This window comes from Cupressus sempervirens, chromosome 9 (genome assembly GCF_028749045.1).
Source record: "Cupressus sempervirens isolate cs-2001-9-10 chromosome 9, ASM2874904v1, whole genome shotgun sequence".
Classification (NCBI taxonomy): Eukaryota; Viridiplantae; Streptophyta; class Pinopsida; order Cupressales; family Cupressaceae; genus Cupressus; species Cupressus sempervirens.
In genome coordinates this window covers 451,741,594-451,757,551 of record NC_143126.1, presented here as the reverse complement: position 1 = coordinate 451,757,551, position 15,958 = coordinate 451,741,594, and the positions used below count along the sequence as shown (strand labels likewise).

The window sequence follows — 15,958 nt, the reverse complement described above, 5'->3', positions numbered from 1 at the left end:
AGATCACTTTTTTAAAGGCTGTATAAAAAATAGACCTAATGTAATGCTAAAAGTGACCTGATTACATTTGATTTTGAATTATAAATTATCAGCTGTTTAATGTATTTGATTTTGTAAATTTTGTGCAAATTATACATATTTATTATATAGTATAGTTAAATGCAGCCATACTGAATTACAAATTAAAAATTGGTGAACCACCCAATCCGAAACCAAACCAGCAACATAGGTTACAACCTTATTTCTGAGTCTCTTCTGTGTACTACTATATATTTAACTTCTTATTGTTTTCCTTCAATTATAAATAAACGAGGGTTTAGTTTTGGGGCCCACACCCTGTAAGATATTCCACTGAGGACCACATATCCACTGTTGGACTTCACTGCTCCAACATGGGCATAACAATAGCAGTGCGACACCTCCAACTGCCTGGATACTATTATAACATGCTTGGATATTGGGATCTCACTTTGGAGGATTTGAACCTGGATCTCCGTCATGAGAAGCCTTTGGCCTTTCCATTTGATCACAATACTTTGATGCCATTTGTTTAACTTTTACATATCATTTTCCTTCTGCTTTCATTAATATTCAATTTTATCTAGTTGAGGGAACACAATGCAGCAGGATTAAAACATTTTTAGTTATTTGAAGGGGAAATAGCCATCATCAGTCATATACGTAACAGAATTTTGAAACAAAAACACACGAGCTCCAAATGAAAACTTACAAAGCTTAATTTAAGCCTTACAAAAAATGGTTCTAAGACTAGAAACCCCTTGAGCAGAAACCTACACTGCCAGCATAAGAACCATACTATTTCAGCAACTGTATTCCAGTGTATCAACAAGAAACCAACAGATTTATATTATATTAACCCTTGTAATAAATGGATAAAATCTAAAGCTTTAATTCCCCCCCCAAACAAAGAGCTGATGTTTGTTGAATGAAAACACACGAACAAAATCCTGAGGTTAGAAATAGAAATATGGACAGCTCTGTAGATTTCATTTCATTATCTTCTGCACTTCTCTTGGCTTCTTGTTCTGAAATCATGTTATGAATGTCAAAGTTAGTGGAGTTAATTGATTATTGGTAATGTTTACAGCATGTTAAAACCTCATAAAATGCAGGTTTGTCTCAGGGGAAAAAAGTGTAGGAGAGAGATTTACTGTGTAATATAATTGCATATTCGAGTTCCTCTCGAATAGTTTCTCACTTTCAAAATATGACACCTGATCTCATGCCTGCCTGGGAAAGTTACGGATTCCACAAGTTGAAGGAATTGGAATAGCTAAATGATGTTTTCACAACCACTTGGTTGATTTTGTAATTGCTTGAAGTGATGATTTTGCGTTAAGTGTTCATGGTGGTTTTGTAGTTTGCATGGCAGTTTCATAACTGTTGTTTCTGTTTGTGGCTATTTTGGTATTTTACTATTTTGAGTCTTGACTTACATAAGAGGTAGTTTCATTATTTACTCCTCCATAAAGAGGTAGATTCATTATTTTGGTATTTTGACTTGCATAAAGAGGTAGCTTCACATGTCTGATCGTCCTTGTCCCTGGAACTCAGTGTAGCTTAGGCATTTTTGGATCACCTTAAGCACTAATACTGTGCATCTATTGACAGTGTAAGATATTACATTATTTGTAGCACAATGGAGGGGTGGGGGGTGGGGCAGCGGCAGTGGTGGTGTGAGCTACATAGTTTCTCTTCTTCTTTTACCTTTCTTTGGAGAGTAGTTTTGATATATAGGATTTCTCCTCCTTATAGTTTGAGGGGCTTCAATGTACATGGGTACTTAACATGGCTATGCATTTCTCAAGAGTTATACCATCTATCTTTCTATAAGATTATGTGCCTATTGTGTAACAAATTTTTCCACTTTTCCTTCCAACTCAGCTCATTGACATTACATCAAACATTTTGATTGCATGCTAGTATCTTGTTTCAGACTGTGGATATACCGTTTTATATTGCTATCTTGATGTTCAATGCACAAGTATATAATTATATTCACTTCAACATTCGAAAGATGAACTCAAACAAGTGACAAAGTGTGAATGAAAATTGATTTCCTTATTACAATCCTTCAGAACAGATTACAATGCAAATCATAAATACTTTTGACCTCATAAAGTAGCCAAATCCCAGGCAGTAGGTTAATTTTGACACTCACAATGATCATGAAGCAATGATGTCTGCTCCTACACGTGTAATGACCCCTTCAATGCCTTCAAAAGTCACATATAGGCTTGCAACTATATTCTGAGTGTTTCTGTAGCTATTTTATACTTTTTAAGGTTTGGAATCTGATTGATATAGTTTTTAAAATTTTTGCACTTTCCAAAGGTGTGCAAACTGTTTCTCGGTGTTACTGTGGTTCTTCTATACCTCTCGCAACCATGTTAGTGAACATGCTTCCGTTCTTTGCTGAATATATAATCGTGACACCACAATAGTCCTTGTTACGGGACCCATTACCTTACTGGAATGTTTTACGCCTTCGTATTTGCTCATATACAGTCCCCTAGCCACTTTAATGTCATAAAAACTCATGGATTCAACGTCCAGACCTGTGCCTAGTTTTTGGGTAGTGTTCAAGCCTAGCATGGGACAGTTATGATGCCATTTCACGGGTATAATATGAGACTATTGACCTAGCAAAGTCTCATGCCCAAGTACAAATATATCTGCCATGGCCGAACACAATACATGCTTCAACAAATATGAGATTATTCAATACCTTTCTTCTTGGCATTTATCTTCTTCAGTATATCTGAAATTTCAAATTTGTCTTCAACAAAAACTCAACAAATTTCCGTAAGTCTCCATTGTTGCATCCCAATGAGAAATTTGAGTGATCTCTCCTGCAATCAGCTATAGTAGAACTTTGCACTAGCAAAGCCGATATCAGGGTTTTCGTCCTAGTGTTACTACTTCTCAAGAAGCTCTCCAAAATCGAAGCAGAAGAAAGAAACCAAGTATAGTGAAAATGAGCTCCACAATGCTCTTTCATATTTATAACAACCCAAGGAGCATTCTCAAAAACTCTTTTACAATTCCCACTTTAAATAAAATAATAAATTCAGATAATAAAGTGACTTTAATATTTACCTTTGAATATTTCACTTAGGTCAGTTTATGTTGCTTTATTACTCGAAATCTTAATCAAATAACATTACTCAAAATGTATTTCATTGGATAACATTAAGTAATTAATTAAATTAACCCCTCATTGCTAGACTTTAGCCAACGGGAATAAATAAGGTTAAATAGTCTCTTTGACCACTCTTTGAAAATGGACATTACAGTCTTCCTACTTGAAATTGCTCACCCTTAAACAATTACAATTTAGGATGCCTTTCCATGTGGCATCCTCAATGGGCAAGTCTCTCCATCTAATAAGATACTCCTTGATTACTTTGCTCCTCAATCTCCTCTCCCTGATATTCAGATTCTCAATAGGACCCAAAACCAGTCTGCCCTCACCAATGTTGGAAGCTCAAGCGATGATGCAATATGCTACTTAAGTGCCTTATTGAGACAAGAAACATGAAACACATTATGAATCCTTGTATTCTCCGGTAGCTCTAGCACTTAAGCTACTTCATCAATTCCAAAAAATCTTGTAGAAGTCGTGGGAACAATTCTATAATTTCTCTGTTCCACTTTTCATCAAGGAAGACTGCTTGTAGGGATGAAGATGCAAGAAAAGTAAATCACCCACCTCAAAACTTCTCCCAACTTTGTGCCTCACTGCATATATCTTTTGTTGATTTTGTACACTCTAAAGATCATCCTTAAGTGCCTTAAGGATGTTGTAATGTCCACTGTTGGGACTTTACTTAATTTATCTGAAATTTCTTAATTAAGGGTTGGGATTAGTCATGCTTCTCATTAGATTTACTCATTTAAGATGTCTTTAACCTTCACGTCCAACCTTCTTTCTAATTCAGCTCAAAGATGGAAGGAGTTGATGTTATCCAAGTCGGCCTATATACCACTATAAATGGATTTCCTCAAAGTTTATAGGGCCAAGTCCATATCATGAAGGCTTATGGAGCGCTGACCACCACCCTATCTTGGGACAAAGATCCATTGCTTTGTTTTATTCGAGCCCCTCGGAAAGATTTTAGCTCCTTTCTTCTCGGGCCAAGATATTAAGTAATAAGTTCTAAACTATTGTATATTCATATGTAAAACACACACACACACATATAATTATAATTACATTATTAACATGTACAAATATAATCTCTCTTACTATATGTATATATATGTCAGATTATTATTTCTCAGCCTTCGTGACTGCTTTCAAGATCCTCCATCAGAAGTTCTACTAGCCAAGAATGTTCAAGGATACTTATGAATGGGTGGCCAAGTGTGAGAAATGCAAACTTTTCACTGGTAGGCATCAGCTAGCTACCTTACCATTGAGACCTGTGGTTATTGATGAACCTTTCCAACAATGGGTTTGGACTTCATCTGCCCTATTAACCCTACCTTAATTGCTGGACATGCCTACATCCTGACTGCCACAGGTTCGCTAAATGTGTTGAGGCCATCCCTACGAAGAAAACCACTTCTAAGGTTGTGTATACATTTTTGAAACATAATATTTTGGTAAGATTTGGGGTGCCTAAAAAGTTAATTGCTGATAATGCTTGCTACTTTTCTTTTGAGAAAATCACCATGTTTTGTTATGAGAATAATATTAGCCTCAGCCATTCATCCAATTACTATCCTCAAGGGAATGGTCAGACAGAGTCTACCAATAAAAACTTGGTGAATGTTGTAAACAAGTTGGTTGATGAGAACCAGAGGGATTGGCATAAGAATTTGTATTACGCTCTTTGAGCTATTGTCCTATCTCCTTTTCAGTTGGTGTACAGAGTTGATGCTGCCATTCCTCTAACTTTGGAACTTAATGCCTTAAACTTGCAGAAGGCAATAGAGGATGAGCAGTTTCAGTATGGCGTTGAAAAGAGAATCATGTACTTGCATTAGTTAGAAGAAAAAAGAGAAAAGATGGTGGACACAATCGAAAAGCATCAGAGAACTATTAAGAAAATATTTGATAAAAGAGCTTGACAGAGGGACTTCTATTGGAGATATGGTGCTTTTGTGGGATAAGAGAAGAGAATCTAGAGGGTTACATAAGAAGTTTGATTCTCTATAGAGAGGTCCCTTCAAAATCCAAAGGGTGCTAAGTAATAACTCTTTTCTGCTAGAATATCTGGATGACACTCCTTTGCCTCTTGCCTATAATGGGCAAGAATTGAAATCTGTTTAATCAAGTCCCTTTTGTTCCCTCTCGTACATAGTCTTTGTTTTTGTTTTATTTTGTGTGTTTGTCGCTTCGCGTGTTCCTTTTCCTTAGTCACCCAATGAATAAGGCATTGCCATGCGATTCTGGATTCGCTGTGACCTGTTAGTCCTTGTCCCCCCTCAAAGCCAATGTTAGTGGTGTTATTTTCATTTATTATCGAAAGTGTTTATTCATGGAGCAAGCCTACCCAATCTGTTGTGGTCTTAGCCCAGTTCCTAATTGTTGATCCGATGAACCCTTTTTGTAATTCAGCTGGGTGAGTTTTAAGATACTCTAGGGGAGACACTTGAATACGAGCATCCTTACAATACTGTATTATGTCAAATGGGGAAGGGGACTTACCATTGGTTCAAATTTTGACTGCTCTTTCCTCCAGGATGAAGTAGATGCTCCGGCTGCAACTGTCGAGGGACCAACTGCTATGTTCCGGGAACGGGTAGAATTCACAGGCTTCTTTTCTCTCTGACTTCTTGTAGCCACAGTCATCTGAATCCCATCTAATGTTGTGAAGCACTGGCCTCCAACTTCCGAATCCAATTCATACTCCAAAAAGGAAGTTCCAGAGTCGCCATGGGGAGCAGAATTGTCTTCACTTTCCGGATATTCAATGGTTAGCTCATTTGAGGTAATGAGCTGCCTATATCTGTTCATTTCCGGGCAGGAATCACCATCATGATCAGCTCGTAGATGAAAAATGCACATGTTTTATTTCCTCGGAGGTGGTTCAATAGCAAGCCTCTGCTGAGTAGACAGTAACTGTAATTGTTTACCTTCCTATTGCCTTCGAGGGAAATCTTGATATGGTTGTTAGAGCGAAGGACCAATTTTCCCTATTTGCCTCTTCATGGCAATCATTTCATTAGATAGCTTCTGATGCATGACTTCAGTATTGTTAATCACACCAGGGACAGAGCTTGAAGATGCTCCATTTTGAATCTCCCTTTTCCATTTCCCTGCTGCAATCAGATCATACTCCAGCCCAATTGCCAAGTTCTGAGCAGCCAACAGATTAGCCACTTGCGCATGTCTGATTTGAAAACATATGTTAGGTGGTATGGAACTGATAAAGAACATCTTCAGGTTGTTGGCAATAGGTCTGCTTGTAGTGGGGATCCTACTAACCGGTTTGTTGAATTTAGCAATGAAATCCCTCATAGGAACACATGGTTCCTTCTTTATTTGGGTAAGCTGAGTAAGGAGAGTATGTTCATCCTTTGTACTCTTGTATCGTGCCTCAAAGCGAGTACGCATATCATTCCAAGTCGTTATACATCCCACAGGTAGGTGCTGAAACCAATCAGCAACGTTCTCAACCAGAGTCTCTACAAACATCCTTACTGCTACATCCTTATGCTGAGGACAAACAATACTGCATGCAACAAAGAAAGCTGCTATGTGCTTGTTAGCAGAGGTTTTCCCATCACCAGTGAACTTGGGGAAATTCTTTCAAGAGGCTTTTGGCAGGGCATGATTGTTTGCTAGTTAAAGTGGGCCAATGACATTACCCCGTGGAACAGCCATGGAGGCAGGAAGGATAACAGGGACAAGCTGGAATGCAATCGTAGAAGGGGTGGCTACTCTGTGAAAAGTGAGGGTGTTGCAAAAAGGTGAGATTGCAGTGCGGAAAATAGGCGGTGAGGAGGAATGACTACGTATTAGAGAAGAAGGGTGAGGTGGCAGAAAAAGAGCACCACAGATACCTTGATATTCTTGGTCCGGAGAGCGTAACCTCCCTCTTGCTATAGGATCTTCTAATATTGGGAAGTTAGCCTTTTGCAACTCTTCAAACACAGGATCAACTTGCCCTTTATCACGAGCGCTGCGGGTATATGCAGAATCCAGGGTGAACTAGCTCAGCGTACAATGGGCGCGCTTCTCTTAATCTTCTTTCTGGCAATACTCCTTCCCAATATTCGACATTGGCTTCCTCTCTTTCGAGGGCGAAGCTTACTCTTCTATATTGGTCAAGGGATCTTCGACTTTTCCAGGCGAGAGTATTCAATTGATTTATTATGTCTTCTTGCTCGTCCTGAAAGCCAATGTTAGGTTGCACTATTGGGATTAGTCCTCATGAGGCAACACCATCTCTCCATAAGAGCATTTATACATGATTCAACTAATTGAGTGTCGTAGAGATGATTTCCAGGTTTCTCAGTAAAGCCATAGACCGACTTACTTGAGAAAACCTAGAACATGTGATCCGTCCCTAGTAGAGTCGCCAAAAATTGTCCGTTAACAGTTTGTCTTCCTTAATATATTGGTTTGTACCTGGACTCTTTATTTGCCCTATGGCTTATGGAAAACACAAAGTTAACAACAAAATGGGTCAATGTAGTAATCTATTCAAAGACCCTTGAATTGAAAGGTACAACTCCTTTGGAAGTGCAAGATATGCAATGAATTTGTTTATGGGGTTTATGGGGGTATGCTGTTAACTTGAGAGTAGAAGAGGCATAAACCAAGTTGCTTAAAACTTTAAACAACCCAGGCTAGAAAAGGAGAAGAACTCACTAAATGCACCCTACTTTAATTGACAATGCAGATGAAGAAAAACATGCAGCAATAGCTAAAACGTTAAGAAGAGAGGAAAAGACCATGAAATAAGTAATTCCCGGATTACGAAACTTAGCTGATGCTTTGATAATACCCAGATTATCTATCCTTCAACCACTCCAATGGTTAGATTCCGACTTCCAAATGCAATGAATTACTAAAGACATGGACCAGCAGAAATAATAGAAGACATGTTTATGTTGAATAGAGTAAAGCACACCATTCATTAAATAAAGGGAATAAAACCAAGTTCATTCACACTCATTCAATTTTTAGCACTAACACATTCATTCCACCAATTCCTCTTAATCTAAATGAACAACAAAATCTAATATGAACTCAGAGTCTCACACAATAGTCACAGCTATAGGGGTTTGCCCAAAGTAAATTTTGCCAATGCTATTAACTTCTTGAAAGATTACATAAATAGGCCTTTTCAAAATGGCCAGTTACATTGGATGATTGCTTTGCAGAGCATCTCTGAATGGAAATACTAATAATAGAACAAGCTTAAATCATTTGCCTGTTACAGAGATTAACAAAATGCCAAGAGTGGCTAAAGAAAGAAAGAGAAGAAAGAAGAATGACAGATGTCTAAGACAATTATGTCTTCTTCAGGGTAACCAATTTAGCTTTATATGCTTTCATAACTTTCGTTACATTGTTCAGCTCTTTGGCATTTGGAATGATAATGTTGTCAGCTTGGACCATCCAGTAGTCATGCATGTCTGTTAACTCATCCATTCTGGCCAGTCTAGATTTATACTTCTTTGTTTCTCTAATTATGACCGCATTTGCTGCTGAGAGCTCTTGGGTTTTAGACACTTGGAAATTGAGAGGGTCAATGGCTTCATTGACAAATGTCAAGAACTTTGACCTCATTCTCTCAATATCCACAAGCTTACCATTGGTGGATACAAAAGACTCTGTGTGCAATATTTTCAGGTCGTGAAAGCATTTGTCAATAACTTTTTGCACCAGGTCACATACATCACCTAGCTTATTTGCGGACCTTGCGGAGCTTTCTATGACAAATTCTAAAGATTGTCTCCAATGAAATAATGGCTATGTGCCCGTCTTGAGGATCCCGTGAGTAATTGCCACATTAGTCTTCATGTCAATTACCACTTGTAGAAGGGCTAATTGCTCTGTCAGTCCATCAGCCGCCTTCTGTCTAGTCTTCTTATGGTCTGAGGTTACCTCTCTGAGCTTGTGTGCGTCTAACACCAAGTTTCCCAAATTTTCCTCCAGTAGGTTACCTTGAATCTTCAATTGGTCTATCCATGCCCTTCCAACTTGCTCGAACTGCCTTTCATTTTGCAACTTTGTCAGCAAGTTCTTGTTTTCTTTTGTATTTGGGTCAAATTGACCTAGGGACGTGTTTCCAAGGGCAGACTTGATGCGTTCCACTAGCTCCTTGTTTGAAGCCTTCAACACTTCTTTCTTTGCTCTAAGCTCTTCCAACTTGTCCTCTATTTTCTCATTGGTAGATTTCTAGATGTTTACCATGGAATCGTGAATAGGGATACTAAGATCCAGTGTTTTGATTTGGAAATCATCTATTGATGGCTTGTGAAATTTCCTGTCTTTCTATGGCTTAGCAATTTCGATCAGCATGTGACCAGTGGAGGAATCTGTAGCCAACGTAGCAATTGTCTTTTGCTTCTTCGTCTTTTTGGATGGCTGAGAAGAGGTAACTTGTGTGACCAAGTCCTTTGATGGAGTAGCATCCTCGTATCTCCTCTTCTTTCTGTCAATAGTCTTCTCAAGCCATGACTCTGTAGATAGTACATTGACAGCTGACTGCAAAGCAGTGGGGTCGAACAACTTCGTTGGCATTAAAGGAGTTATGTTGTCCTGGGAAGCAATGGGGAAAGCAACTACCTTAGTTACCGAAAGGGCTAAGGTATCTCCTTGTTGGGATACATCTTGCTCCTAGCCATCCATAGGATTGGTGTCACCGTCCAAATTGATGACTTGAATGGGGGAGAAAGGTTTAGTCACTGATTTTTCTTGCTCCTTCCCCTTATCTTTGTCATCTTGCTTTTCTCCAACATTTCTAGTGTCTAGAAGAGAGCCACTTCCATACGTAGGAGTAATTGACACGTTTTTCTCCGAAGGCTGATCTCCTCCCTGCCCAATGGATTGAGTAGGACCTGCAACACTTGAAGTAGTAACTGTGGTGTTTGTTGCTGTGGCGGACTGAGCGGCCCCAGATGAAACTCCTCTTGTGGAACCAGTACTTCTAGTTCTTTTCTTCGTTGCTCAAGTCCATTCAACCCATTTATCAGTTCTTTTAATGATCCCTCGCATCAGGACCTCCATGTTATCAATAACTGGGCTAGCATATGGGGTGGACAGAATCGGGATGTTCTTGATCTTTTCATATGATGTGGGATGCATGAAGCCTCCGTCATTTGCAAGGTTAGAAACATCAACAAAATTGTTATATACTTTAATTTGATCAACAGTTAGCCGTGACCAAAATCTCTCTCGAGTTTGGTACTCATTGAGACACCTAGACCAATAATCTTCAATGTCCGGGACATGCCTGCAGGCATATCCCAATTTCAAATGATCCTTTACAAAATCAACTGGATCATACTGAGGCCTGAGCACCTCATAATCTAGCAACTTGATCTTGCCTTAAAAGCTTTTCACCATATTTCAGGCATCCGATCTGGAGGCACAAGAATACGGGCCAACCACTATAGGAAATGAAATTCTGACAATCTTCTTTACATTAGAACAGAGAGTGTTTACTTCTAGGATTTGTCGACACAGCTAGACTAGCACCACTTTGTCGTCCGGATACCTTGGCAATTTCTTAGGAAATACGTCATAAGCTCCTATCCGAAAATAGGAGAAACTCAGGAACTGGATGAATGAACATCCGAATTGACTTATTGCCGAAATCGCCTGAGGTGAGAATCTCCTCTCTAGGCATCCTTGCAATTCATGACATAGCCTCATTGTGAAGGCATCATTAACTGCCACATAGTCCTCGTAACTTCTCTGTAGTTGCAGATATGGGTAAAACTCATAGACTTTAGTGTTCTCATTGTAATCTTGAATGCTAGGGAGGCCGGGCCACCTATGGTGAGTTGCTAGGGCATAAATCAAATAAGAAGACATGTAGAACTACTTAAAGCCTCTAGCTGAATTTAACCATGTCGAGAGTTCATGGTAGATGATCTGTGCCCAATCTATATGCATAGATTCTGCACAAATTCCTTGCACTAGAAAGAAATGATGCTCGACAAACTCCAATATCTCTTCTTTTCCTTTTAGCTCGAGGAGAAGTGCAAGGATGTCTACAATTCCTCGCTTCAGATTTGTGCCGAACTGAGTTTTTGGCATCTTGCTCTTCTTCGAGTGGGTAGTCTGGATCCAGGTCTTCTGCATGTCCTCCGGCCCGAGAGTCTTCTTTTCATTGAACATGGATGCGAAAGACATGAAATCTATGTCACAATACTGTTCCTTCACTGGGATGCCGAACGCAGACTGCATCAGTGCCTTGTTGATAGATAGGAGAATAGACTAGTCGGGAAACAAAATCTGCTTTGTTTTCTGGGTCATATCGTTCTGTGCACTCTTGAACAAGCTCAGGTGCATGTACAACCATAGGAAATCCAGCTGCCTCGACCAGTCCACTATCTTTGAGCTTCTGAGTGATTGAGTGAAGAGGTTGAGAATTAAGCCTTCTGTGAAGATCACCCAAATTGTAGAATTTGAAGGATGTGTTTGACAACTCTTTTAGCTCACTCTCTAGGCCAATAAGTTTCTCGTAACTAGAATCTTTGGTTGCCATTCGCCAAATGATTACATAGGATGCAAGTTTCGATAAATAGCCGTTTTAAATATACTTGATTAAGGGAAATACCAACAGTCCTAGTGAAATAGGTAAATGAATTCAAATGTTGGCGCCACACGAACGAAATTAAGTTCAGCCAATGTTCATAATGGAAAGATTTGCATTTAATTCTTTGAGTAATGGCTATTTAAACTTTCCGTTTACTTGCACATCAAATATAACATTTCCAGAAGCACTATTACTTTACTAGAGTGATATGACTTTGCATTAGTGTTTTATCTTTACGGGAAGTGCCCTACTTTCCATCAAAGTCCGGAACGCACAAATATATAATGGTGTTAACATATGTGGGAGAGAGAGATGCACTTAAATTTTCCACAAGTTGGTTTCCCTTTATCCGAAAATACAGCATGGGCAGTAATCCTTTGGTAGTGCATGCACTTCATTCTTCTTCCCACCGAAAGCTTTTAGTACTGCTTCCTCTTTGTATCGGGGTTGCCTTCTATTATTGATTTTTCCGGAAGCATCTAATGGGAGTCTTTGAGGAATATTCGTATTTTAGGGCATCCTTACTTTGCTCTTTTCACACTCTTCGGAAAAATGGCTTCTTTTGTTACCTTGAGGCAGAAAATACGCTTTACGACCGCACGTCTCGATTTGAGACCTAGCAAGCAGCCTTTTACCTTTATTTCTTTGTGAAGGCCTTGATGCTTAGTTTTTGATCACATCTTAACAATTGCAAGTCTTTATACAGTCCATCGATCATTGGGGCAGACTTTTATTTTAAATTCATGTGGCATCGGAAGTAGAGACTAGCAGCTTCATTTCCATCAATGTGCAGTAGATCAACCATAAACTCGTAATACTCGATACACTTAAGTTTTATTTCTCATTACCTTTAATGATCTTTGCATTTGCTTCAGTCCATAACCTCGCAAGCCTCTGATTTTGACAGAATCACATTTGAGACTTATCAGCAATTGCCATGGCTTTGTTCTCCGGATCCGCACTTGATGTGGTTCTCTTGAAGGGGAAAAGTTGCTCGAGATCTCCGAAGCCGTGGAATATGAAATGTTAGGATTAGGTACTTGATAATGAGGTGAAGAACAACTTACTTCTCATCGAGAAGATGCCAAAGTACAAACCACTAACTACTAGATCACCTAAATCCCGCGTGCACCGGATAAACAGGAAAGCCACGATGGAAGAAACTAGATGGCTCGGGAAAAATGAGAAGTAAGTTACCCAAGACACACTTAGACATACCTCATTTGTTCACATTCTCAATCTAACCAAATACTTCAATCAATAGAAGAAGGGACAACTAAACCTTGGCAAAAGTATGCAGAGTTGCTATAGAATAGCTTCTTTAATCTGAGTATTTGATGTGGTGACAAGGGACAAATGAAGCAAATTAATTTTATGATCATTTGTTTTTCAATTTGGAGATTAATTTCTTTTCGTTATGTAGAAAATATGGATACAAGAGTAAAAATGCAGTTTTACTCAAAGGAATTATCTTCAGTTTAAAGTGAAATAGTTACTCCACATCAAAGTCATAGGCACAACAATTTGGCATTTCAGCTATAGGAATATGATCAACCTCTGAGCCATGAGGGAAAACACAGATGAAAGGTCAGATTAAATGTGGGGTTAAAGGGGTGAGATATTTTCACTTAAGTGTAAAGGGTGAAAGGAATTTGCAAGCATAATTACAAGTGGAAATTAATCTGTGCTAAAGACAAGGGTGAAAACTGCAACCAACAAGGGTAATGTTTTATCTCAGAGATGAAGTGTTCAAGCAAAAAATGTTTTACAAATATTAATGCAAGATATTTTATTTTGTCAATGAATTGAATTTTTAACCAAATATTTTGCCATGAAAGTGATGAACATCTATAAGTTATGGTGTAGTTGTAAAGTAAAGTGGTTCTCACCTAAATAACAAAATTTAAGGAAATGTAAGATGCTGTGACAAGTGACTTCTCAGAATGGGGACCTAAACTATTTTCACACGGAAGTAGTTTCACACTGATGACAGTGAATAGCAATACAGGTAAAGGGGAAGTGTAAACTTCAGGTGTCACAGTAAAAATGACAAAGAGGGGAATTGTTTTTACACAACTGAATTAAAAGCAATAACTGAATTAAAAGCAATCGTAAACTAATTTACTTTTACCAAAGGGAAATGATGAATGGTGGTCTGGTATTATGTCTATGGGTGCCAATTTGATGTGGTGTCTACAGGTGAACATATAATGTGTTCAATAATATCATTGAAGCAAAAATTTAGAGCAAGTAATGATAGTGTAAGCTTCAGGTGTCACAGTAAAAATGACAAAGAGGGCAATTTTTCTTACACAACTGTATCAAAGGGAAATGATGAATGGTGGTCTGGATATTATATCTATAGGTGCCAATTTGATGTGGTGTCTACAGGTGAACATATGATATGTTCAATAATATCATTGAAGCAAAATTTAGAGCAAGTAATGAGAGAGTAATGGTTTTCACAAAGGTGAAAAGAAGCTGCAGGAGTGGATTTCTTCTACAATAGAGGTGAAAGTCGGGTGAAAAGGTTTACAAAAAGGTAATCTTGTTCAGTAATGTGAGTTTTTTTTTTCCAGAATATATTAAAGGAAAGACCCATGGCTTTTGTTAGGGATTTTGCTTTCATCAAAGGGATTATGTGCCATAGAATGTTTTCACTGAAGGTGAAGAGGTTGTTACCCAGAAATGAAATAGACCAATTTGGATGCAAAGAGAGTGGAATTGTTTTTATTATTAAAGACACAGGGAAACTGTGAGTAAAAATAGTTGTGTGAAATGTCATTGTAAAAGAGCTAATGATTTGTAAATTCATTCACGAGAGGGACATGATGATTTAAGGGGTTTAAATGAGGGGGATCTTTTCAAATAGTGGGAAGTGCTGGAGTTGTTCAAGTTGCCAAGTGTGCAAATCAGATAAGTGCAGAAAATGAAATTTCAAGTGAAATGAAGAAAAGTTTAAATATTATGGAGAAGTGTATTCATGTAGGATATAAAGTAGAATAAGAGAGAAAAGTGCAAAATGAAGTCCAAGGGAAGAGGTCATTTTCAAAGGCAAAACAATATGTGAGAGCAGCATAATAGAATGGGATTAAAAGGGTAAAGACAGAGGTAGTGAGACAGAGCAGCAGCAAGTTAGTTTGTTGCAGGGTGAAGAGGAATTTTTTTTCTTCCAGTTTCAGCCAGATTGAGTGGGACACATGTCATATGCTGATTAAATCTGGAGTTCGCTTCTCTATATTTTCTCTTTCTTCTCATTTGTAAGGGTTCCAACTTCTATGGTTCCAGTAGTAAGCTTAGATGGGTATGAGCAACTGTAAAAAGTCATATATAGAGCATTATTGATGAATCTATGTTGAGGTTTTGCAGGTTTTGAGTGATCAAGTTGTGTAACTGTTGTATATTAGAGGTAGCAATGGATTTTTATAGAAATAAAGTTCTGTTTTAACTCTCTCCAGTGTACAAATTCTGTCAAGTTTTAAATGAAATGAATCAAGGGTTTGTCTCATTTAGTGTCTTGTTGTGAGATATGTAATTTTTTGTTCATGCTTTGATCAAAGGGGTCAATTAAATGCTTGGATAGAGTTACAAATTTTCTGAACTTGTGCAGGGATTCTGATAAGTAGGTTGGGGGGGGTTATTTTTGGGGAATATTGTAATACATTATTTCTTAGATCTTATGCTATTAGTATTGTCAGCCTGTCAGGTAATTGGGTAGTTAGACAGTTTTGTGTAACCAAGGGCAGTTACCGATGCGACGGTTCACCTCGTGTCCCTCAGCTACTACATGTACTAGTCTCCATCACAAGTAAAGACATGTTATGCATTGGAAATGTAATCTTGCATTTGATAATGAATGAATACATAAGTTGCTTTTGAGTTCTTTATAACTCCTGTGTTCAATATCTTATTTTGTCTCTATGCATTAGTTCTTGTTAACCCTGAGAGGGAAAACATTTGGCGCCGTGGCCAGCTGAATCTGGGAAGAGACACAACAAATGGCACACTTGGAATAAATGGGAATACCTGTATTGGAGAATATTAGGACGAATGAAGACGGAGTGATCGAGTTGTTCGAAGGCGAACACACACTCACAAAAAACTTCCAAATATTGTTTCAAGCAATAATTGAAACATTTGTATGGAGAGAAGCCGTATGCATAGAGGTTCCTGAAGACACCATTTGGGGTGCCTTGAACATAAGCCCC

General features: G+C 38.4%; 1 protein-coding gene across 8 annotated transcripts in view; it reads left to right on the top strand.

Annotated features, from left to right (window-relative positions):
- LOC149539264 (myb family transcription factor PHL7-like) overlaps positions 1–15,958 on the top strand; it is a 51,640-nt gene that overhangs the window by 14,086 nt on the left and 21,596 nt on the right. The gene's annotated exons all lie outside the window — the stretch shown is intronic.